The 27,500-nt window shown below is 41.0% G+C and overlaps 1 protein-coding gene across 2 annotated transcripts in view; it reads left to right on the top strand.

The window, feature by feature from the left end:
• Nucleotides 1-27,500, top strand: part of LOC133580422 (protocadherin-15-like) — an 888,230-nt gene that overhangs the window by 444,467 nt on the left and 416,263 nt on the right. The window lies entirely within an intron of this gene.

Here is a 27,500-nt window from a genome sequence, read left to right as displayed (position 1 = left end):
TATATGTGTGTGTATATATATATGTATTCATATATATTTTCATATATATATATATATATATTTATTTTTTTTTAAAGAATTTTGATCTCAGTTGCTCAAAAAGGTTCATTATTAATCAGACAATATTTTCGGTATATTAGATGGAATTTTTAAAAGTTAATATATATTAGATGGAATTTTTAAAACGTAAAAATTCCATCTAATATACCGAAAACATTGTCTGATTACAAGGAAATGTGAAGTGAAGTGAATTACAGGTAAAAGCCAGTAAATTAGAATATTTTGAAAAACTTGATTTATTTCAGTAATTGCATTCCATGCCACGCCGCATTAACGCAGTAATTGAGGCAAAAGGAGCTCCAACCAAGTATTGAGTATTGTACATGCTCATATTTTTCATTTTCATACTTTTCAGTTGGCCAACATTTCTAAAAATCCCTTTTTTGTATTAGCCTTAAGTAATATTCTAATTTTGTGACACACGGAATTTTGGATTTTCATTTGTTGCCACTTCAAATCATCAAAATTAAATGAAATAAACATTTGAATGCATCAGTCTGTGTGCAATGAATAAATATAATGTACAAGTTACACCTTTTGAATTCAATTACTGAAATAAATCAAGTTTTTCAAAATATTCTAATTTACTGGCTTTTACCTGTATATTTATATAGGGCTTTTCTCAAGTGACTCAAAGCGCTTTACATTGTGAAACCCAATATCTAAGTTACATTTTTAAACTAGTTTGGGTGGCACTGGGAGCAGGTGGGTAGAGTGTCTTGCCCAAGGACACAACGGCAGTGACTAGGATGGCGGAAGCGGGGATCGAACCTGCAACCCTCAAGTTGCTGGTACGGCTGCTCTACCAACCGAGCTATACCGCCCCAATGTGAAAAGTATTTGTATGTGTATATGTATGTATATGTGCATGCATATATATGTGTATGTGTATATATATATATATGTGTTTTTATATATATATATATATATATATATATATATATATATATATATATATATTAGAGATGTCCGATAATGATATCAACCGATACCGATATATACAGTCGTGGAATTAACACATTATTATGCCTAATTTGGACAACCAGGTATGGTGAAGATAAGGTCATTTTTTTATTTTTTTTTTACAAATTAATAAAATAAAATAGGATAAATAAATTAAAAACATTTTCTTGAATAAAAAAGAAAGTAAAACAATATAAAAACAGTTACATAGAAACTAGTAATTAATGAAAATGAGTAAAATTAAGTGTTAAAGGTTAGTACTATTAGTGGACCAGCAGCACGCACAATCATGTGTGCTTATGGACTGTATCCCTTGCAGACTGTATTGATATATATTGATATATAATGTAGGAACCACAATATTAATAACAGAAAGAAACAACCCTTTTGTGTGAATGAGTGTAAATGGGGGAGGGAGGTTTTTTTGGGTTGGTGCACTAATTGTAAGTGTATCTTGTGTTTTTTATGTTGATTTAATAAAAAAAAACAACAACAAAAAAACGATACCGATAGTAAAAAAAACGATACCGATATTTTTCGATATTACATTTTAAAGCATTTATCCGCCGACAATATCGGCAGGCCGATATTATCGGACATCTCTAATATATATAAATGTATGTGCATGAAGTTCATACACATACATACATACATACATATACATATATGTTCATACTATAAACATATATGTATGTGTGTATGTGTATATATGTATATGTTTACAGTATATATATGGGGCGGCATGGCATAGTGGGTAGAGCAACCGTGCCAGAAACCTGAGGGTTGCAGGTTCGCTCCCCGCCTCTTACCATCCAAAAATCGCTGCCGCTGTGTCCTTGGGCGGGACACTTCACCCTTTTGCCCCCGGTGCCACTCACACCGGTGAATTGAATGATGAATGATAGGTGGTGGTCGGAGGGGCCGTTGGCGCAAATTGCAGCCACGCTTCCGTCAGTCTACCCCAGGGCAGCTGTGGCTATGAACGTAGCTTACCACCACCAGGTGTGAATGGATGACGGGTTCTACATGTAAAGCGACTTTGGGTACTTAGAAAAGCGCTATATAAATCCCAGTTATTATTATTATTATTATTATTACTAATGGGGTAATCATGGAAACAAGACAAGGGAGTGAAAAGCCAGAAACTAAAAAAGTCCAATAACTAAACAAAACATGACTAAGACAAAACATGATTACACAGACATGACAAAAATCAAGTAATATAATTATAATGTACCTTGGAGATTTTATTTTGACGGGATCTCCTTCAGCTGCATGGCCGTCAAACACACCATCAGCGACTTCTTCGTCTTTCTATAAATACATTTCTGCCGATTTGATATTATTTTAACGTCCTTGGCTGGTGTTGTCGACTCATTCTGCTTCAGCACGCCCGCAGTGCTACGCTCCAACTGCTTCACCAGCTACATGTTCTGTCATGCTTTCGATGATGTATTTCTTTAATTCCACGATTGTCGACCACTTCTTCATCCCAGCACTTTTTAGTCACACCCACTTTCTTTGTTCCAAATGTTGGAGAACAAAGAAATGACACAGATTGTATCCCAAAAAACTTGTTAATTGGGGCACTACTATCTCGATGTACCACAGCACATGTTTTTATTTTTAGGGCCCGCATGGCCCATTGCATAAGGACTCCCAAAGGGAGTCCTTATGCAATGGGACATAAGGACCTATTGAATTTGTAAGGTTTTATTATTATTCTTTATTATTATTATACCGACCGCCTCTTTGAGCTGTAATTTGACCCACTTAACATGCTTCAAAACTCACCAGATTTGACCCACACATCAGGACCTGCGAAAATTGCCTTTTAAAAAAAACAAACCCACAAAACTCAAAATTGTGCTCTAGCGCCCCCTAGGAAAAAAAAAAAACTAGACTGCCTGTAACTCACACTAGGAAAGTCGGAGAGATATGAAACAAAATCTTTTATGTAGGTCTGACTTAGACCTAGATTTCATAATAGTATATTCTCGGGCAAAAATCAACAGGAAGTTGGCAATTCCCCCTTCAAGACAAAAAAGTACTAAAAACAGTCACTTTTGCCTCTTTGAGCTATAATTTGACCCCCTTAACACGCTTCACAACTCACCAAACTGAACACACACATCAGGACTGGCAAAAATTGCGATCCAATAAAAAAACCTAACCCCAAATCTCAAAATTGCGCTCTAGAGCAATTTTTGAATAAAACGGAGAAAAAACTGCTCCTCGGAAGAAAAAAATGACAAAACTGCCTGTAACTCCCACTGGGAAGGTCGGAGAGACATGAAACAAAAACCCCAATGTAGGTCTCACTTGGACCTACATTTCATAAATTGACAACCCCCAGCAAAAATCAACAGGAAGTTTGCTATTCCCCCTTCAAAACAACATTTTTGTAAAAACCGGTCACCTTCCTTCAAACATTATCTCCTCTGAGCGCGTTTGTTGTTTTGGCTTCAAACTAACACAGGAGAGTGATTGAACCCTTCTGATTAAAAGTTATTGAAAGAGTTTTAATAACTGCTCCGGTTTGGATTTTATGACCCTTCAAAGACCCGCTGCGCTGATGCTGCTGCACTGCTGTTTTTTTTAAGATGGCTGCTTAAAAGCAGGAAGCACCAACGTGCCCACACAATGCAGACAAGGTAGGTACACTAGACAAAAGTCTTGGGACACTTCAGACTAAAAGTAGACAAAAGTATTGGGACACTTAGGACTAGCACCTCCCAAATACGCGGGCCCGACCAACGCTGCTTGCAGCTTTAATTCTTTATTATTATTATACCGACCGCCTCTTTGAGCTGTAATTTGACCCACTTAACATGCTTCAAAACTCACCAGATTTGACCCACACATCAGGACCTGCGAAAATTGCCTTTTAAAAAAAAACGAACCACAAAACTCAAAATTGTGCTCTAGCGCCCCCTAGGAAAAAAAAAAACTAGACTGCCTGTAACTCCCACTAGGAAGGTCGGAGAGACATGAAACAAAATATTTTATGTAGGTCTGACTTTGACCTAGATTTCATAATAGTATATTCTCGGGCAAAAATCAACAGGAAGTTGGCAATTCCCCCTTCAAGACAAAAAAGTACTAAAAACAGTCACTTTTGCCTCTTTGAGCTATAATTTGACCCCCTTAACATGCTTCACAACTCACCAAACTCAACACACACATCAGGACTGGCAAAAATTGCGATCCAATAAAAAAACCTAACCCCAAATCTCAAAATTGCGCTCTAGAGCAATTTTTGAATAAAACGGACAAAAAACTGCTCCCCGGAAGAAAAAATGGACAAAACTGCCTGTAACTCCCACTGGTCGGAGAGACATGAAACAAAAACCTCTATGTAGGTCTCACGTAGACCTACATTTCATAAATTGACAACCCCCAGCAAAAATCAACAGGAAGTTTGCTATTCCCCCTTCAAAACAAAATATTTTTAAAAAAACGGTCACCTTTCTTCAAAATCTATCTCCTCTGAGCGCGTTTGTCGTTTCGGCTTCAAACTAACACAGGAGAGAGATTAAACCCTTGTGATTAAAAGGATAGATGGGCGTTTTAATAACTGCTCCGGTTTTGATTTTATGACCCTTCAAAGACCCGCTGCGCTGATGCTGCTGCGCTGCTGTTTTTTTAAGATGGCTGCTTAAAAGCAGGAAGCACCAACGTGCCCACACAATGCAGACAAGGTAGGTACACTAGACAAAAGTATTGGGACAATTCTGACTAAAAGTAGACAAAAGTATTGGGACACTTAGGACTAGCACCTCCCAAATACGCGGGCCCGACCAACGCTGCTTGCAGCTTTAATTCTTTATTATTATTATATCGACCGCCTCTTTGAGCTGTAATTTGACCCACTTAACATGCTTCAAAACTCACCAGATTTGACCCACACATCAGGACCTGCGAAAATTGCCTTTTAAAAAAAAACGAACCACAAAACTCAAAATTGTGCTCTAGCGCCCCCTAGGAAAAAAAACAACTAGACTGCCTGTAACTCCCACTAGGAAGGTCGGAGAGACATGAAACAAAATATTTTATGTAGGTCTGACTTAGACCTAGATTTCATAATAGTATATTCTTGGGCAAAAATCAACAGGAAGTTGGCAATTCCCCCTTCAAGACAAAAAAGTACTAAAAACAGTCACTTTTGCCTCTTTGAGCTATAATTTGACCCCCTTAACATGCTTCACAACTCACCAAACTGAACACACACATCAGGACTGGCAAAAATTGCGATCCAATAAAAAAACCGAACCCCAAATCTAAAAATTGTGCTCTACCGCAATTTTTGAATAAAACGGAGAAAAAACTGCTCCTCGGAAGAAAAAAATGACAAAACTGCCTGTAACTCCCACTGGGAAGGTCGGAGAGACATGAAACACTATGTAGGTCTCACTTAGACCTACATTTCATAAATTGACAACCCCCAGCAAAAATCAACAGGAAGTTTGCTATTCCCCCTTCAAAACAAAATATTTGTAAAAACCGGTCACCTTTCTTCAAAATCTATCTCCTCTGAGCGCGTTTGTCGTTTCGGCTTCAAACTAACACAGGAGAGAGATTAAACCCTTGTGATTAAAAGTATAGATGGGCGTTTTAATAACTGCTCCGGTTTTGATTTTATGACCCTTCAAAGGCCCGCTGCGCTGATGCTGCTGTTTTTTTAAGATGGCTGCTTACAAGCAGGAAGCACCAGCGTGCCCACACAATGCAGACAAGGTAGGTACACTAGACAAAAGTATTGGGACAATTCTGACTAAAAGTAAACAAAAGTTTTGGGACACTTATGACTACCAATGGACAAAGGTATTGGGACAGTTAGGACTAAAAGTAGACAACAGTATTGGGAAACTTAGGACTACCACTGGACAAAAGTATTGGGACACCTACACTGGCCAAAAGTATTGGGACACTTAGGACTACAACTTGACAAAAGTATTGGGACACTTAGGACTAAAACTGGACAATAGTATTGGGACACTTAGGACTAGCACCTGCCAAATACGAGGGCCCGACCAATGGTGCTTGCAGCTTTAATTTATTTTTTGCTTTTTAAAAAAACAAACATTCCCTATCGTCAATTTTAATGCCCGACAACCTTTCCTATTTTCTTCTGTCGCGTTTGAATATCTAAATTGAGTGGTTCTGGCACAGGGTTGGACGACCACGTTTTCCCCAAGTCTCTTTACAAGTCTTTATTTTAATTCCATCTCCGTTGTGAAAGTCAAATGTGATGACTTTGTTATTGCCGCTTCCTGACGTTCCTCACATTAAATGCAGGATATTGTTTCACCTTGTTGATTAAAACACAAGGAAGTGTAATATTAACAATACATTGATGGCCTGATCTAACCCAAGATAATTAAAAAAAAAACAGGATGAATAATGAAACGGGATGAGAATATTTATTTTATATTTACTTTTTTTTTTAGTCATTTCTAAAAAAAAAGTACAAATAATGTACTTTACAAACATGCCCCTTTTTTTTTTTTTTTAGACAAAACGTATTTTTAAAGACAATAAATATTGTCTTATACAAACCCCGTTTCCATATGAGTTGGGAAATTGTGTTAGATGTAAATATAAACGGAATACAATGATTTGCAAATCATTTTCAACCCATATTCAGTTGAATATGCTACAAAGACAACATATTTGATGTTCAAACTTATAAAAAAAATTTTTTGCAATTAATTGTTGAACAGTTTAAGAAAAACCTTTCTCAACCAGCTATTGCAAGGAATTTAGGGATTTCACCATCTACGCTCCGTAATATCATCAAAGGGTTCAGAGAATCTGGAGAAATCACTGCACGTAAGCAGCTAAGCCCGTGACCTTCGATCCCTCAGGCTGTACTGCATCAACAAGCGACATGAGTGTGTAAAGGATATCACCACATGGGCTCAGGAACACTTCAGAAACCCACTGTCAGTAACTACAGTTGGTCGCTACATCTGTAAGTGCAAGTTAAAACTCTCCTATGCAAGGCGAAAACCGTTTATCAACAACACCCAGAAACGCCGTCGGCTGGGCTGGGCCTGAGCTCATCTAAGATGGACTGATACAAAGTGGAAAAGTGTTCTGTGGTCTGACGAGTCCACATTTCAAAGTGTTTTTGGAAACTGTGGACGTCGTGTCCTCCGGACCAAAGAGGAAAATAACCATCCAGATTGTTATAAATGGAAAAGCCAGCATGTGTGATGGTATGGGGGTGTATTAGTGCCCAAGACATGGGTAACTTACACATCTGTGAAGGCGCCATTAATGCTGAAAGGTACATACAGGTATTGGAGTAACAAATGTTGCCATCCAAGCAATGTTATCATGGACGCCCCTGCTTATTTCAGCAAGACAATGCCAAGCCATGTGTTACAACAGCGTGGCTTCATACTAAAAGAGTGCGGGTACTAGACTGGCCTGCCTGTAGTCCAGACCTGTCTCCCATTGAACATGTGCGGCACAATATGAAGCCTAAAATACCACAACGGAGACCCCCGGACTGTTGAACAACTTAAGCTGTACATCAAGCAAGAATGGGAAATAATTCCACCTGAGAAGCTTAAAAAATGTGTCTCCTCAGTTCCCAAACGTTTACTGAGTGTTGTTAAAAGGAAAGGCCATGTAACACAGTGGTGAACATTTTTTTACCAACGTGTTGCTGCCATTAAATTCTAAGAATGATTATTTGCAAAAAATATTAAATTTCTCAGTTGGAATATGTCATGACTTGGACTATGGGGTTTTTGTTTTCCCAAAATGCAAGAGAATTTGGATCGGACATGGCTTGAAGGTGGGTACATGATTTATTTATTACTATCAAAAAAATAATAAACGAAAAGCGCGCACAATAGCGGAGGTAAAAAAAAAACTTGGCGAATGAAAAAAAAACTTGCACAAAGGCAGAAACTGAACACAACATAACAAAACACTTACTGTGAGCAGGGCTTGAAACGAGAGGATAGCAGGGTTAGAAAGGATATGACACCAGGACGAACAACAGCAAATGAAAAGCTTAAATAACACAGACATGATTAACAACAGGTGCGTGACTCAAAACTAATGGGTAACTATGGTGACAAAACAAAACAAAAGTGCACAAAAAGTCCAAAAATAAAACCGAACATTACTAAAACAAAACATGATCACACAGACGTGACAGAATATTACTTATCTTGTATTTGCAGTCTATTCAATTGAATATAAATTGACAATTACTTGCATATAAATGCATTTTGTTTTTATTTACGAATTACACAACGTGCCAACTTCACTGGTTTTGTGTTTTGTGACATATTTATATCAGATACACAAGCTTCAATATAGAGGAAACTTGTTTTTCCACTTTACTGGTACTTTCAACTCGGCATCACAGCTCCTCATCCGTGGTTTGCTATTTTGACCGACTTTTGTGTGACTGACAGGAAGAAAAGTTCAGACTTGCTCGGGAAAAAAGTGGTTTGGCACGACTGTTTAAAATATTAAAATTGGATCAATGCAGTGCATTCACCTCAGGGTTGATGTTATTGATCACCAAGCAGACTCCCAAGTTTATATGAACAATATTCGTCCATGTTGTGGTAATTGTGATGCATTTTAGTGAGCTTGTGTCCTGGGGAGGAACCTGTTTCAGCCTGGTCCACTTTAATCTTAATTAGAATCTGGAAGGTATGTGGACAATGTTGAGGGCAGTACGCTCGGCGGTAGTTAATATTGGCAGTGCCACCTGTTTGGCATATATTATCTCCCCTCCCTGAAGGCTGTTCTGCCTTATCTAGATTTGCTTAGCAGATTGAGTCGAAGTGGATGTTATGATTCTTGAATTTAGCGGGAGAAAAAGTTGACCGCCTTCGGAAGAATCCTAATTTTAGAACTTTTTGAACCATCCGGAAAATATCTTCCACTTGTAGACTGTGTAGAATAGGCCTGGGCAATTATTTTGACTCAGGGGGGCCAAATTTAGAGGAAAAAAAAGTGTCTGGGGGGCCGGTATATCTATGTGGAGGTCTTGTTCCTCCGGGTTCTCTGGACCACCAATGACGGACATGATAGCCGTGTTTATCTTTGCGAACAATGATTTATTTTGCAATAAGTTGTGCTTTTCCGCCATGTTAACGTTTCTCTCGCTCGTTCTCCACCATCAACAACCTCCTCTTCGCTGAGGAGGAGGCGTGGCCTGCAGGTCCGCAGGCCACGCCCCCCCACAATCTATTTTTAAGAACACTAATACAAAGCCTCACAATAATGTCTGATTGAGGTGGCGACTTGTCCAGGTCGTACCCCGCCTACGGCCCGAATGCAGCTAAGATAGGCTCCAGCAACCCCTTCAACCCCAACAGGGACAAGCGGTAGAAAATGGATAGATGGATGGAGATGCCCAGAATGTACGTAGCCCCTAAAGAGACACGGACGGAATAAAATGTTTTGCGAGATCTCTGTCAGGTTCAAACACTGATGACATCTATTAATCAGACAAGAAGCAAGGAATCATGCAGAGACAGAGTTCAATTTAGCTCATGAGGAGAACGCATGGAGTTGCACACTGTCAGGACTTGATCTTGGGTGTGTGCTTTTCCAGGATGCAACGGAAAGTTGGCACGGGCGAGACGGGAATTAAGGTACATGATTTATTTATTAACTATAAATACAAAAAAAGGATCAAACAAAAGGCGCGCACAGTGGCGGAGAATAAACTATGAACAATTAAACAAAACTTGCAAACTATGGCTTGAATAAAGAAAACTTACTTGGCATGGACAAAAAAGGAGCAGCGTGAACATGGACATGAAAAAATGGACAGAGCATAAATGTGGTGTGGTCGTCAGGACGAACAACAGAAAATGAATGAACTTAAATATTATGGACATGATTAGTGAAAGCAGGTGCGTGACTCAAAACGTGAAACAGGTGCGTGACGTGACAGGTGAAAACTAATGGTTGCTATGGTGACCAGACAAGGGAGTGAAAAGACAGAAACTAAACAAAACATGACTAAAAACAAAACAGGATAATACAGACATGACACACACCTAGTCACAGTCTTGCCCTACGCTCTAAGGTTCAGCTCCCGCGTCTTTCTATTTATTCAGGAGTTCCACAGTCATCACTGAGGCCGCCTCTAAAAGGAGTGGTCACATATATTATGCAAAGCAGGTCCAGTACACACAATACGTGACAGAATGTGATGGGGCATTGTGATTTCGCCTTGTCTCTACTTCGTCTTATCTAAAATTAGGAAAAATCCTAATTTTAGAACTTTTTGAACCATCCGGTAAATATCTTCCACTTGTCGACTGTGTAGAATTGGCCTGGGCAATTATTTTGACTCGGGGGGGCCAAATTTAGAGGGAAAAAAAGTGTCTGGGGGTCGGTATATCTATTTGGAGGTCTCTGGACCACCAATGACGGACATGATAGCCGTGTTTATCTTTGCGAACAATGATTTATTTTGCAATAAGTTGTGCTTTTCCGCCATGTTAACGTTTCTCTCGCTTGTTCTCCACCTCAACGACCTCCTCTCCTTCCCGACTGCTGCCTTTAACAGAGCGACAGACAAACACTCACAGCTGTATCATCTACGCACCTGTCACTAATCTCGAAACCGATCCTGACAAACCCCACTTCGCTGCAGGTCCGCAGGCCACGCCCCCCACAATCTATTTTTAAGAACACTAATACAAAGCCTCACAATAATGTCTGATTGAGGGGGCGACTTGTCCAGGTCGTACCCCGCCTACGGCCCGAATGCAGCTAAGATAGGCTCCAGCAACCCCTTCAACCCCAACAGGGACAAGCGGTAGAAAATGGATAGATGGATGGAGATGCCCAGAATGTACATAGCCCCTAAAGAGACACGGACGGAATAAAATGTTTTGCGAGATCTCTGTCAGGTTCAAACACTGATGACATCTAATAATCAGACAAGAAGCAAGGAATCATGCAGAGACATAGTTCAATTTAGCTCATGAGGAGAACGCATGGAGCTGCACACTTAGTCACAGTCTCGCCCTACGCTCTAAGGTTCAGCTCCAGCGTCTTTCTATTTATTCAGGAGTTCCACAGTCAACATCACTGAGACCGCCTCTAAAAGGAGTGGTCACATATATTATGCAAAGCAGGTCCAGTACACACAATACGTGACAGAATGTGCTGGGGGCCTTGTGATTTCGCCTTGTCTCTGCTTCGTCTTATCTAAAATTAGGAATAATCCTAATTTTAGAACTTTTTGAACCATCCGGTAAATATCTTCCACTTGTCGACTGTGTAGAATTGGCCTGGGCAATTATTTTGACTCGGGGGGGCCAAATTTAGAGGAAAAAAAAGTGTCTGGGGGTCGGTATATCTATTTGGAGGTCTCTGGACCACCAATGACGGACATGATAGCCGTGTTTATCTTTGCGAACAATGATTTATTTTGCAATAAGTTGTGCTTTTCCGCCATGTTAACGTTTCTCTCGCTTGTTCTCCACCTCAACGACCTCCTCTCCTTCCCGACTGCTGCCTTTAACAGAGCGACAGACAAACACTCACAGCTGTGTCATCTACGCACCTGTCACTAATCTCGAAGCCGATCCTGACAAACCCCGCTTCGCTGCAGGTCCGCAGGCCACGCCCCCCCACAATCTATTTTTAAGAACACTAATACAAAACCTCACAATAATGTCTGATTGAGGTGGCGACTTGTCCAACTTGTACCCCGCCTACGGCCTGAATGCAGCTAAGATAGGCTCCAGCAACCCCTTCAACCCTGAAAGGGACAAGCGGTAGAAAATGGATGGATGGATTGGAGATGCCCAGAATGTACTTAGCCCCTAAAGAGACACGGACGGAATAAAATGTTTTGCGAGATCTCTGTCAGGTTCAAACACTGATGACATCTATTAATCAGACAAGAAGCAAGGAATCATGCAGAGACAGAGTTCAATTTAGCTCATGAGGAGAACGCATGGAGTTGCACACTGTCAGGACTTGATCTTGGGTGTGTGCTTTTCCAGGATGCAACGGAAAGTTGGCACGGGCGAGACGGGAATTAAGGTACATGATTTATTTATTAACTATAAATACAAAAAAAGGATCAAACAAAAGGCGCGGACAGTGGCGGAGAATAAACTATGAACAATTAAACAAAACTTGCAAACTATGGCTTGAATAAAGAAAACTTACTTGGCATGGACAAAAAAGGAGAAGCGTGAACATGGACATGAAAAAATGGACAGAGCATAAATGTGGTGTGGTCGTCAGGACGAACAACAGAAAATGAATGAACTTAAATATTATGGACATGATTAGTGAAAGCAGGTGCGTGACTCAAAACGTGAAACAGGTGCGTGACGTGACAGGTGAAAACTAATGGTTGCTATGGTGACCAGACAAGGGAGTGAAAAGACAGAAACTAAACAAAACATGACTAAAAACAAAACATGATAATACAGACATGACACACACCTAGTCACAGTCTTGCCCTACGCTCTAAGGTACAGCTCCCGCGTCCCTCTATTCATTCAGGAGTTCCACAGTCAACATCACTGAGGCCGCCTCTAAAAGGAGTGGTCACATATATTATGCAAAGCAGGTCCAGTACACACAATACGTGACAGAATGTGCTGGGGGCCTTGTGATTTCGCCTTGTCTCTGCTTCGTCTTATCTAAAATTAGGAATAATCCTAATTTTAGAACTTTTTGAACCATCCGGTAAATATCTTCCACTTGTCGACTGTGTAGAATTGGCCTGGGCAATTATTTTGACTCGGGGGGGCCAAATTTAGAGGAGAAAAAAAGTGTTTTGGGGTCGGTATATCTATTTGGAGGTTTCTGGACCACCAATGACGGACATGATAGCCGTGTTCATCTTTGCGAACAATGATTTATTTTGCAATAAGTTGTGCTTTTCCGCCATGTTAACGTTTCTCTCGCTTGTTCTCCACCTCAACGACATCCTCTCCTTCCCGACTGCTGCCTTTAACAGAGCGACAGACAAACACTCACAGCTGTATCATCTACGCACCTGTCACTAATCTCGAAACCGATCCTGACAAACCCCACTTCGCTGCAGGTCCGCAGGCCACGCCCCCCCACAATCTATTTTTAAGAACACTAATACAAAGCCTCACAATAATGTCTGATTGAGGTGGCGACTTGTCCAGGTTGTACCCCGCCTACGGCCCGAATGCAGCTGAGATAGGCTCCAGCAACCCCTTCAACCCCGAAAGGGACAAGCGGTAGAAAATGGATGGATGGATTGGAGATGCCCAGAATGTACTTAGCCCCTAAAGAGACACGGACGGAATAAAATGTTTTGCGAGATCTCTGTCAGGTTCAAACACTGATGACATCTATTAATCAGACAAGAAGCAAGGAATCATGCAGAGACAGAGTTCAATTTAGCTCATGAGGAGAACGCATGGAGTTGCACACTGTCAGGACTTGATCTTGGGTGTGTGCTTTTCCAGGATGCAACGGAAAGTTGGCACGGGCGAGACGGGAATTAAGGTACATGATTTATTTATTAACTATAAATACAAAAAAAGGATCAAACAAAAGGCGCGGACAGTGGCGGAGAATAAACTATGAACAATTAAACAAAACTTGCAAACTATGGCTTGAATAAAGAAAACTTACTTGGCATGGACAAAAAAGGAGCAGCGTGAACATGGACATGAAAAAATGGACAGAGCATAAATGTGGTGTGGTCGTCAGGACGAACAACAGAAAATGAATGAACTTAAATATTATGGACATGATTAGTGAAAGCAGGTGCGTGACTCAAAACGTGAAACAGGTGCGTGACGTGACAGGTGAAAACTAATGGTTGCTATGGTGACCAGACAAGGGAGTGAAAAGACAGAAACTAAACAAAACATGACTAAAAACAAAACATGATAATACAGACATGACACACACCTAGTCACAGTCTTGCCCTACGCTCTAAGGTTCAGCTCCCGCGTCTTTCTATTTATTCAGGAGTTCCACAGTAAACATCACTGAGGCCGTCTCTAAAAGGAGTGGTCACATATATTATGCAAAGCAGGTGCAGTACGCACAATACGTGACGGAATGTGCTGGGGGCCTTGTGATTTCGCCTTGTCTCTGCTTCGTCTGCGTGCTGTCGTCTTATCTTCGTTGAGGTCCTTGAAGTCCTTGGCTGTTAGCGGGCTAAAACAAAGATAACATCTGCGGCTGAGGCCACCCCTCAGACAAGAAGTTCCGTCTTTGCACATATACAAAAGTCTAACTTGAGCACAATAGCTGATAACTATAGCAACGGACTTTAAGCATACTAAAGTTGTGTGGTAATTTATATACATGATTATTCTAACATTTCGCAATACTTTTTGCGAGATTTCGCAAAAGTTTGTTTTTTCCTATGTCAGTGAACCGGAAGTAAAACTGACACAGCGCTGGTGAACCGGAAGTGGAACAGATGGAGGAGCCTACCCATCATCTGTGGGAGAAGTTTTTTGATTTCTATTTTATCAATCAATCAATCAATGTTTATTTATATAGCCCTAAATCACAAGTGTCTCAAAGGGCTGCACAAGCCACAACGACATCCTCGGTTCAGATCCCACATCAGGGCAAGGAATAACTCAACTCAGTGGGATGACAATGCGAAACCTTGGAGAGGACCGCAGATGTGGGTGACCCGCTCCCCACCCCCCCTCTAGGGTGACTGGTGCAATTGACGTAGAGTGGATCTAACATAATAGTTAGAGTCCAGTCCATAGTGGATCTAACATAATAGTAAGAGTCCAGTCCATAGTGGATCTAACATAATAGTAAGAGTCCAGTCCATAGTGGATCTAACATAATAGTAAGAGTCCAGTCCATAGTGGATCTAACATAATAGTGTGAGTCCAGTCCATAGTGGATCTAACATAATAGTGAGAGTCCAGTCCATAGTGGATCTAACATAATAGTAAGAGTCCAGTCCATAGTGGATCTAACATAATAGTAAGAGTCCAGTCCATAGTGGATCTAACATAATAGTGAGAGTCCAGTCCATAGTGGATCTAACATAATAGTGAGAGTCCAGTCCATAGTGGATCTAACATAATAGTAAGAGTCCAGTCCATAGTGGATCTAACATAATAGTGAGAGTCCAGTCCATAGTGGATCTAGCATAATAGTGTGAGAGTCAAGTCCATAGTGGATCTAACATAATAGTGAGAGTCCAGTCCATAGTGGATCTAACATAATAGTGAGAGTCCAGTTCATAGTGGATCTAGCATAATAGTGAGAGTCCAGTCCATAGTGGATCTAACATAATAGTGAGAGTCCAGTCCATAGTGGATCTAACATAATAGTAAGAGTCCAGTCCATAGTGGATCTAACATAATAGTGAGAGTCCAGTCCATAGTGGATCTAACATAATAGTGAGAGTCCAGTTCATAGTGGATCTAGCATAATAGTGTGAGAGTCCAGTCCATAGTGGATCTAACATAATAGTAAGAGTCCAGTCCATAGTGGATCTAACATAATAGTAAGAGTCCAGTCCATAGTGGATCTAACATAATAGTGAGAGTCCAGTCCATAGTGGATCTAACATAATAGTGAGAGTCCAGTCCATAGTGGATCTAACATAATAGTGAGAGTCCAGTCCATAGTGGATCTAACATAATAGTGAGAGTCCAGTCCATAGTGGATCTAACATAATAGTGAGAGTCCAGTCCATAGTGGATCTAACATAATAGTGAGAGTCCAGTCCATAGTGGATCTAACATAATAGTGTGAGAGTCCAGTCCATAGTGGATCTAACATAATAGTGAGAGTCCAGTCCATAGTGGATCTAACATAATAGTGAGAGTCCAGTCCATAGTGGATCTAACATAATAGTGAGAGTCCAGTCCATAGTGGATCTAACATAATAGTGAGAGTCCAGTCCATAGTGGATCTAACATAATAGTGAGAGTCCAGTCCATAGTGGATCTAACATAATAGTGAGAGTCCAGTCCATAGTGGATCTAACATAATAGTTAGAGTCCAGTCCATAGTGGATCTAACATAATAGTAAGAGTCCAGTCCATAGTGGATCTAACATAATAGTTAGAGTCCAGTCCATAGTGGATCTAACATAATAGTAAGAGTCCAGTCCATAGTGGATCTAACATAATAGTGAGAGTCCAGTCCATAGTGGATCTAACATAAAAGTGAGAGTCCAGTCCATTGTGGATCTAACATAATAGTAAGAGTCCAGTCCATAGTGGATCTAGCATAATAGTGCGAGTCCAGTCCATAGTAGATCTAGCATAATAGTGTGAGAGTCCAGTCTATAGTGGATCTAACATAATAGTGAGAGTCCAGTCCATAGTGGATCTAACATAATAGTAAGAGTCCAGTCCATAGTGGATCTAACATAATAGTGAGAGTCCAGTCCATAGTGGATCTAACATAATAGTGAGAGTCCCGTCCATAGTGGATCTAACATAAAAGTGAGAGTCCAGTCCATTGTGGATCTAACATAATAGTAAGAGTCCAGTCCATAGTGGATCTAGCATAATAGTGCGAGTCCAGTCCATAGTAGATCTAGCATAATAGTGTGAGAGTCCAGTCTATAGTGGATCTAACATAATAGTGAGAGTCCAGTCCATAGTGGATCTAACATAATAGTGAGAGTCCAGTCCATAGTGGATCTAACATAAAAGTGAGAGTCCAGTCCATTGTGGATCTAACATAATAGTAAGAGTCCAGTCCATAGTGGATCTAGCATAATAGTGCGAGTCCAGTCCATAGTAGATCTAGCATAATAGTGTGAGAGTCCAGTCCATAGTGGATCTAACATAATAGTAAGAGTCCAGTCCATAGTGGATCTAACATAATAGTGAGAGTCCAGTCCATAGTGGATCTAACATAATAGTGAGAGTCCAGTCCATAGTGGATCTAACATAATAGTAAGAGTCCAGTCCATAGTGGATCTAACATAATAGTGAGAGTCCAGTCCATAGTGGATCTAACATAATAGTGAGAGTCCAGTCCATAGTGGATCTAACATAATAGTGAGAGTCCAGTCCATAGTGGATCTAACATAATAGTAAGAGTCCAGTCCATAGTGGATCTAACATAATAGTGAGAGTCCAGTCCATAGTGGATCTAACATAATAGTGAGAGTCCAGTCCATAGTGGATCTAACATAAAAGTGAGAGTCCAGTCCATTGTGGATCTAACATAATAGTAAGAGTCCAGTCCATAGTGGATCTAGCATAATAGTGCGAGTCCAGTCCATAGTAGATCTAGCATAATAGTGTGAGAGTCCAGTCTATAGTGGATCTAACATAATAGTGAGAGTCCAGTCCATAGTGGATCTAACATAATAGTGAGAGTCCAGTCCATAGTGGATCTAACATAAAAGTGAGAGTCCAGTCCATTGTGGATCTAACATAATAGTAAGAGTCCAGTCCATAGTGGATCTAGCATAATAGTGCGAGTCCAGTCCATAGTAGATCTAGCATAATAGTGTGAGAGTCCAGTCCATAGTGGATCTAACATAATAGTAAGAGTCCAGTCCATAGTGGATCTAACATAATAGTGAGAGTCCAGTCCATAGTGGATCTAACATAATAGTGAGAGTCCAGTCCATAGTGGATCTAACATAATAGTAAGAGTTCAGTCCATAGTGGATCTAACATAATAGTGAGAGTCCAGTCCATAGTGGATCTAACATAATAGTGAGAGTCCAGTCCATAGTGGATCTAACATAATAGTGAGAGTCCAGTCCATAGTGGATCTAACATAATAGTAAGAGTCCAGTCCATAGTGGATCTAACATAATAGTGAGAGTCCAGTCCATAGTGGATCTAACATAATAGTGAGAGTCCAGTCCATAGTGGATCCAACATAATAGTGAGAGTCCAGTCCATAGTGGATTTAACATAATAATGAGAGTCCAGTTCATAGTGGATCTAACATAATAGTAAGAGTCCAGTCCATAGTGGATCTAACATAATAGTGAGAGAGTCCAGTCCATAGTGGATCTAATATAATAGTGAGAGTCCAGTCCATGGTGGGGCCAGCAGGGGACCATCCAGAGCGGAGACAGGTCAGCAGCGCAGATACGTCCCCAACCAATGCACAGGCGAGCGGTCCACCCCGGGTCCCGACTCTGGACAGCCAGCACTTCATCCGTGGCCATTTTATTATTGGTTAAGTTAAGTTAAAGTACCAATGATTGTCACACACGCACTAGGTGTGGTGAAATTTGTCATCTGCATTCAACCCATCCCCTTGATCACCCCCTGGGAGGTGAGGGGAGCAGTGGGCAGCAGCGGTGGGCCGCGCCCAGGAATTATTTTGGTGATTAAACCCCCAATTCCAACCCTTGGTGCTGAGTGCCAAGCAGGGAGGTAATGGCTCCCATTTTTATAGTCTTTGGTATGACTCGACTTTGAACTCACAACCTACCGATCTCAGAGCGGACACTCTAACCACGGGCCTTAATTTGTCCAGGTCTGGTGTCGAACCTGCTGTTCACCGGCATGACGGGAAGAGCTAAAACCGTAAGATACAGGATGTTAGCAGCCTTACCCGCTTGATTGACAGATGTGAGTCCCCTGGGTGCGGGAGTACAATTGAGTACGGACTCTGAGGAACTGAAGTGAAAATGAGACTTCTGTATCTTGAGAACACCGGAAGGCTGGCGTCATCACACAGAGTCTCCCAGCTAATTTCCAGAAAACATGAAAAGGTCGCCTCGGACCATGGTTATCATACTGAGAAATGGAAAAACAAAAAAAAGGATCCAGCGGAACACCTTAAATGGGAAGATGGAGTCGGGATTGTGAAAGTGGGCGATACGCAGTCAATCACCTCCGGGTGGTAGCAGCGGAGCAGAGGTCATTTAGCAGCACTTCCAGGAATCCGGGACGTGGCGAAGGAGGAGAACCACAAAGGACCGGTGTAACCCTGCACCTGTGCTGTCTGTCTTCTCCCAGACTTGCACACACTTTATCTGTCAATGACAGACATTTTCCCTTCTTTTCGAAAAGTGCACTGGATCCCCGGGAGAGGAGGATAAAACCAGACGGTCCAGCGTGATTTTTGTCTCAATGAAACCAGGACTTAGGGCCTGATTTACTAAGATCCAAATGCCAAATGCAATCTATAAAATGCAGTCTATTAGTGGGCCTGTTACTAAGACTGCGTGTGCAATTGTAAAGTGATGCAGACTGCCTCATTCAAATAAGGATTTTGCATTGTGGAGGGGGGAGTGGCCTGCGGGCCTGCAGCGAAGCGGGGTGTGCCAGGACCGGCCTCGAAGTCAGCGACAGGTGCGTAGATGGCCCACCTTGGCCTGGCACACCCCGTTTCGCTGCAGACCCCCAGGGCACGCCTCCACTTGCATGTACTAGGGTTGTCCCGATACCGATATATGTATATGTATGTATGTAAATTGTTGCGTTTTGGACCAGTTGTTCCTCCCAGGCAGGGCCGGCCCGTGGCATAGGCCGTATAGGCAAATGCTAAGGGCGCTGTCCATCAGGGGGCGCCACGCCACTGCCACAAATGTTGGAGAAAAAAAAAAAAGTTGGTACTATTATTTCTAAATACAAAAAATAATCCCACGTTAATTAAAATGCAAAGTAAAGCCTATATAATAGAAATATTATTTGTTACAACATTACGACCCCCCCCCCCCCCCCCCGCACGGTGCGCCCCCTCCCTTCCCGTATCATGACTCTTTTTGGACGTCACCACATCAAAAAATCAACACAAGATGCCAAAACGGCCAAAACTGTCAGGTGCCCAGGGAAGAAAAAAGAGAAAAGAAGAGGAGGAGAAACGAGAAAAAGACAAGAGGTAGCAGGTAGGTAACGTTAGCCTACATGAAATTATTTGTCTGTTACAGAATGTCATAGTAACCTGGCTTTTTAGCATTAAGCTAATGTTACATGATTCGGCAATTGCTAATCAATAAATAGCTAGTTCTGTTTTAACGTCGGGTTAATATTGTGGAGGGGGCTAAATTGTTATGGAAAATAATAATGTAACGTTAGGTAATTACAGTACTCCCACCTTACATTCCTCAGGGACATTTGTATTAGATCTTTTAAGCAGGTGTTTTTTGTTTACATTGTTATTGCCTTCTGGTTAGCTAATGTTTGCCCTGCAGGTAATAGTCACTTTTCCACCCCTTTATATATTAAGTATAGTTGTAAGTAAAAAAAAAAGGGTCAAAGACAAAGCTATTCGGTTTCTTGTGAGTATATACACTTCACTGCCGATGTGGGGGGGCGCCACCTAAAATCTTGCCTAGGGCGCCAGATTGGTTAGGGCCGGGCCTGTGCGGGCCTGCAGCGAAGCGGGGTGTGCCAGGACCGGCCTCGAAGTCAGCGACAGGTGCGTAGATGGCCCACCTTGGCCTGGCACAGCCCGCTTCGCTGCAGACCCGCAGGGCACGCCTCCACTTGCATGTACTAGGGTTGTCCCGATACCGATATATGTATAGGTATGTATGTAAATTGTTGCGTTTTGGACCAGTTTTTCCTCCCAGGGAATTCAAGTCACAAGTCGCTCCCAAGCTGAGTTGAAAAACCACCAGAGACAGAATAGGTATTTTGTTGTATATTTTCAAAGCTTTGCAGATATACATTTGAGACCAGTCCAGCATAGAACATTCTATCGCGCCGCCAAAATGGTCTGTCTCCCCGACCCAAAACCCTCCCCCCCTAAGTCCCTCTTCCTCCCCCTCCCCCCTGGCAGTCATGTCTCCCTAGCCAAAACAAATGCTTATTATCGCTCTCTCTCTCTAACATTCCTCACTTCAAGGTTAAGCACACAGTTTTGCAGACAACCAAAAGACCACATTTGGAAGAAAAACACTAGCTGTTTTGTAATGTGACAATGAAATAAAAAGAAGTAACATTTAAATTCGGATATATGTAAATATCTGCCTCCGACAATATGCACTATATTGCCAAAAGTATTTGGCCACCCATCCAAATGATGAGAATCAGGTGTCCCGATCACTTAGTTCGGTATATAAAATCAAGCACTTAGGCATGGAGACTGTTTCTACAAACATTTGCGAAAGAACAGGCCGCTCTCAGTGATTTCCAGCATGTAGCTGTCATAGGATGCCACCTGTGCAACTGTGGTGGAATGTCCGAATCTTAAACAGCAACAAGAGTGAATTTAGTACAAAAGTTGTATTTACCCATAATCAAATGGTACAAGGTTGGATTGAATTACCATGCAAACAGACAACGTCTCCGGAGACGTTGGATGAATCGAGAATCATGCGAATCATGCCTAGACTTGGTCTACTTGGTTATTTATGTGTTTCCCTCGTGTGTCAAGGTCCAGTTGTTTTGAACCTGTTTGTTCTGCTACATCCTTGAATCCCTTAGGCCGGGGTTCGGCAACCTGCGGCTCCGGTCTTTGATCACTCTGATGCGGCTTAGCTGCATACTTGCCGACCCCCACCCGATTTTCCCGGGAGACTTCCGGATTTCAGTGCCTCTCGCAGGAAACTCCCGGGATTAATATTCTCCTATTTTCACCCTTACAATAATAATACACTCTTAGAAATAAAAGTGCTAAGTAGAACCATATATGGTTCTTCGGCTCGTCCTCATAGGAGAACCCTTTTTGGCTCCAGGTAGAACCTTTTTATAAAGGTTCCACCTGGAACCCTTTTGGAGGGTTCTACCTAGAACTGTGTGTGTAAGGTTCCACCCAGAACCCCCCCCATGAGAGGTTCTACAAAGAACCCACGCAGGGAGTTCCACTAAGAACCCTTTCGTATTTCAAGGGTTTCATCTAGAACCCACACAGGGAGTTCCACTAAGAACCCTTTTGTATTTCAAGACTTTCATCTAGAACCCACGCAGGGAGTTCCACTAAGAACCCTTTTGTATTTCAAGGGTTTCATCTAGAACCCACACAGGGAGTTCCACTAAGAACCCTTTCGTTTGTCAAGGGTTTCATCTAGAACCTATGCAGGGAGTTCCACTAAGAATCCTTTCATGTTTCAAGGGTTTCATCTAGAACCCACACAGGGAGTTCCACTAAGAACCCTTTCGTATTTCAAGGGTTTCATCTAGAACCCACACAGGGAGTTCCACTAAGAACCCTTTCGTATTTCAAGGGTTTCATCTAGAACCCACACAGGGAGTTCCACTAAGAACCCTTTCGTTTGTCAAGGGTTTCATCTAGAACCCACACAGGGAGTTCCACTAAGAACCCTTTTGTATTTCAAGACTTTCATCTAGAACCCACGCAGGGAGTTCCACTAAGAACCCTTTCGTATTTCAAGGGTTTCATCTAGAACCCACACAGGGAGTTCCACTAAGAACCCTTTCGTTTGTCAAGGGTTTCATCTAGAACCTATGCAGGGAGTTCCACTAAGAACCCTTTCATGTTTCAAGGGTTTCATCTAGAACTCACACAGGGAGTTCCACAAAGAACTCTTTCATGTTTCAAGGGTTTCATCTAGATCTGACACAGGGGGTTCTAAAAACATCCCTTTTCAAAGGTTTTCACCGATAACCGTCTTGTCTTCTGAGGGTTCTATAAAGAACCATATTGTATTCTACAGATCAGTTTAGTTGATATTATATTGTGGTCATTTATCATGTTGACATTGAACAAACATTCAAAACATTTTAATGAGAAAAACATTTATTTAAAGATAGGCACCATTATTGGCAAATGTTATCAGGAAGTATGTCCCTGGTGACACAGGATCTTACCCATGCTGTCAACAATCCCTGAAGAACTCTTTCTTCCAAAAACGGTTCTCTGGATCAAAATAGTTCTTACTGGAACCCTTAGTGTTAGTGAGAACCCTTTTAAAACCAATTATTCAGAAAAGGGGTTTTAAAGGGTTCTCTGGATCAAAATGGTTCTTACTGGAACCATTAGCGTTACCAAGAACCCTTGAAAAACCCTTTCTTCGGGAAAGGGGATTTTCAGAAGCAAATGGTTCCAGTTAGAACCTCAGCCCTTGTAGAAGAACCCTTTTAGAACCCTTATTTCTAAGAGTGTAAGGGCGTGCCATGATGGTACAGCATTTAGCGCCCTCTACAATCTGTATAAACAGCGTGCCAGCCCAGCCTCTTGTTATATGCATCTTCTGCTTTAGTAAGTGACAGCAAGGCATACTTGGTCAACAGCCACACAGGTTACACTGACGGTGGCCATATAAAACAAGTTTAACACTCTTACTAATAATGCGCCACACTTTGAACCAAAACCAAACAAGAATGACAAACACATTTCGGGAGAACATCTGCACCTTAACACAACATAAACACAACAGAACAAATACCCAGAATCCCATGCAGCCCTGCTACCACCAAACCCCGCCACCACCCCAACCCAGCTCCCTCACTGTTACGTTCCCTGATGGCTCAGCGTCTAGGGATTATAGGGGAACGCAACATAAAAGTGTATAAAGCAAATGAGTTGTAAATTAAAGACACCGAAGCCAAGAATTGAAAACAAAAACTAATGTTATTGAAAAGTAACCAACACTAGCCTAGCTTGGGAATACAGGTGCTGTCAAAGAAATGAACAAAACATACCAAAATACACCTCTAGAAAAGAGGTCCTGAGTATAAGTCGCACCCCCGGCCAAACTATGAAAAAAACTGCGACTTATAGTCCGAAAAATACGGTATGTATGTATTAGGGTTGTCCCGATACCAATATTTTGGTACCGGTACCAAAATGTATTTCGATACTTTTCCATACTTTTCTAAATAAAAAGCACCACAAAAGATGACATTATAGGCTTTATTTGAACAACAAATCTTAGGGTACACTAAACATATGTTTATTATTGCAATTTAGTCCTTAAATAAAATAGTGAACATACTAGACAACTTGTCTTTTATTAGTAAGTAAACAAACAAAGACTCCTAATTAGTCTGCTGACGTATGCAGTAACATATTGTGTCATTTATACACCTATTATATTGTACTAGGGCTGCAGCTAACGATTATTTTTCTATCGATTAATCTATAGATTATTTTTTCGATTAATCGGTTAATCTATAGATTATTTTTTCGATTAATCTATAGATTATTTTTCCTTTTACCGATTTTTTTTTTTTATTTAAAATGAAGAGGAAAAAATAAATGTAGGCCAGTTTTTTCAAAAGGCATGGCTTTTATTTACAAAAATAAAGTATGGCCACTCAGTCAACATTGACAACATGACAAAATATTCTGTAACAATGTAAACATTTAAAACTTTTAACATTTAACAAAATTAAAAGTAGCTTATTTGCTTTTTAATGTGCAAATATAAAAGTAAACATCCAGTGCAAATCTTAATATTCTGGAATAGTATAAGCATTTCAAAAGTAAAAGTATTGCTTATTTTGCTTTAAAATGTGCAAAAATAAAGATAAACATCCAATACAAAAAAGTGCAAAACGGAAATATTCTGTAACAAGTGTAAACATTTCAACAAAAGTAAAAGTATTGCTTATTTGCTAAAATGTGCAAAAATAAAGCTAAACATCCAATACAAAAAAGTGTACAGTGTATACATTTCAACAAAAGTAAAAGTATTGCTTATTTTGCTTAATAACACAACAATGATAGTATGATTAAAGTGAAAGTTAATTGTTGGTTTGTACATAGTATATGTAACTGTTAATGTTGTAAAAGGTATTTGCACAACTAATTAACGTTAGCGTTTGTGACACGTCTTGTGCCGTGGGGTTCTTTCAGGACCGACAGACTGAACGCCAGACGGCTTTGCCAGGTTTACAATCGTTTAATTTTACACAAAGTCTTTTCTCTTCCAACTGCGCGGATCGCGCACCTGGGCACGATTGCGGCGTCGCTCCCGGCGCGCCCCGCCTCGCCGCTCGCTCGCCGCCGCCGCCTCTCCACAGCGTTAAAGAGGAGCGCGTCTTTGTAAACACTGAACAGGCACGCCAAACGCGCCTCTCAGAGCGAAACGGTGCTTTAGTTTATGAATTTACAACGCAGATACAAATGACACATTCATGTTTTTGTGTAATAATGACAACGTATACGCACGCGGACGATTGACTTGTTGCTGGTGATGGCAAGAACGCTGTCGGGGGTTTTCTTTTCAAATGTTCGTTCATTGCCGTTGTGCTGCTATGATAGGCCATTTCTGCTCGACACAGTGTGCATACAACAACATTATTAGGCCGTTTATTGAAATACTCCCACACTTTTGACGACTTTTGGCGTGCTTTTTTCCCCTCGCTCGCATCGTCTGCTTTGCGCTCCGCCATGACAGTAAAGTAGTGTGACGTAAATATGCGACGCGCCGACGCACAAAAACGGCGTCGACGTATTTACGTAACCGATGACGTCGACTACGTCGACGCGTCGTTTCAGCCTTATATTGTACACATTATGAAGGACAAGCTGTAAATTGGATTGTTTTAATTATTTTGTATTAAATAGTATGTATTTATCAGGTTGAATCTATAGTTGTAATGGAATATTTTTGTATTATTTGGATTTGTGTTTTAATGTGTTCTTGACAGGCATACAACTAATTCATGTTTTTTAATGATCTCAACATTTATTATTGTATTTATTTTTGCACAGTATTGAATAGTTTTTTTTAATTTTATTTATATCTTTTAAAAACATTTTTTCCACATCATTTATCGGTGTTGTATTTGATCTATTTCCCCGGACTATAGATTATAACTAATTATCCTTATTGTCTACATTTTCTTTCTTCGTTTCATCTATTTTTTTTTTCAACTAATCCAGTTGTTTATTAATCTACTTGTTCCTTTTTCTGTTAATATCTGCTTATTTTCTCTTTTAACATGTTCTATCTACACTTCTGTTAAAATGTAATAATCACTTATTCTTCTCTTCTTTGATACTTTACATTAGTTTTGGATGATACCACACATTTAGGTATCAATCCGATACCAAATAGTCATACATTGGTCATAATTTAAGTTGTCATGTGTCCAGGGACGGATTTCCTGACTTTATAAACATAATATGGATTTTTAAAAAAGGAAAAAATATTTTGTGACGATAAAAAAAGATCGATGTAAGCATAGTTGTATCGACGAGATACGCTCTTGTACTTGGTATCATTACAGTGGATGTCAGGTGTAGATCCACCAATGGCGTTTGTTTACATTGTGACGCCCGTGAGCTATTGTATCCTCCTACGGCGTGTAGTGAAGCATGTTTAGCTATAAAATATGGCGAACCGGTACTTTTCAAACCGAGTATAGTGCTGTTTTTTTATTCATTAGTACCGCAATACTATACTAGTACCGACCGGTATACCGTACAACCCTAGTACGAACCCCGTTTCCATATGAGTTGGTGTTCAAACTCATAAACTTTATTTTTTTTTGCAAATAATAATTAACTTAGAATTTCATGGCTGCAACACGTGCCAAAGTAGATGGGAAAGGGCATGTTCACCACTGTGTTACATCAGCTTTTCTTTTAACAACACTCAATAAACGATTGGGAACTGAGGAAACTAATTGTTGAAGCTTTGAAAGTGGAATTCTTTCCCATTCTTGTTTTATGTAGAGATTCAGTCGTTCAACAGTCCGGGGGTCTCCGCTGTCGTATTTTACGCTTCATAATGCGCCACACATTTTCGATGGGAGACAGGTCTGGACTGCAGGCGGGCCGGGAAAGTACCCGCACTCTTTTTTTACGAAGCCACGCTGTTGTAACACGTGAAATAAGCAGGGGCGTCCATGAAAAAGACGGCACTTAGATGGCAGCATATGTTGTTCCAAAACCTGTATGTACCTTTCAGCATTAATGGTGCCTTCACGGATGTGTAAGTTACCCATGCCTTGAGCACTAATGCACCCCCATACCATCACAGATGCTGGCTTTTACACTTTGCGTCGATAACAGTCTGGATGGTTCCCTTCCCCTTTTGTCCGGATGACACGATGTCGAATATTTCCAAAAACAATTTGAAATGTGGACTCGTCAGACCACAGAACACTTTTCCACTTTGCATGAGTCCATCTTAGATGATCTCGGGCCCAGAGAAGCCGGAGGCGTTTATGGGTGTTGTTGATAAATGGCTTTCGCTTTGCATAGTAGAGCTTTAACTTGCACTTACAGATGTAGCGACCAACTGTATTTAGCGGCAGTGGTTTTCTGAAGTGTTCCTGAGCCCATGTGGTGATATCCTTTAGAGATTGATGTCGGTTTTTGATACAGTCAAAGGTCACGGTCATTCAATGTTGGTTTCCGGCCATGCCGCTTACGTGGAGTGATTTCTCCAGATTCTCTGAACCTTTTGATGATATTATGGACCGTAGATGTTGAAATCCCTAAAATTTCTTGCAATTGCACTTTGAGAAACGTTGTTCTTAAACTGTTTGACTATTTGCTCACGCAGTTGTGGACAAAGGGGTGTACCTCGCCCCATCCTTTCTTGTGAAAGACTGAGCATTTTTTGGGAAGCTGTTTGTATACCCAATCTGGCGCCCTAGGCAAGATTTTAGGTGGCGCCCCCCACATCGGCA

Source organism: Nerophis lumbriciformis, linkage group LG02 (genome assembly GCF_033978685.3).
Source record: "Nerophis lumbriciformis linkage group LG02, RoL_Nlum_v2.1, whole genome shotgun sequence".
Lineage (NCBI taxonomy): Eukaryota > Metazoa > Chordata > Actinopteri > Syngnathiformes > Syngnathidae > Nerophis > Nerophis lumbriciformis.
The sequence above is the reverse complement of the archived record's forward strand: the minus strand, read 5'-3'. Positions and strand labels throughout refer to the sequence as shown.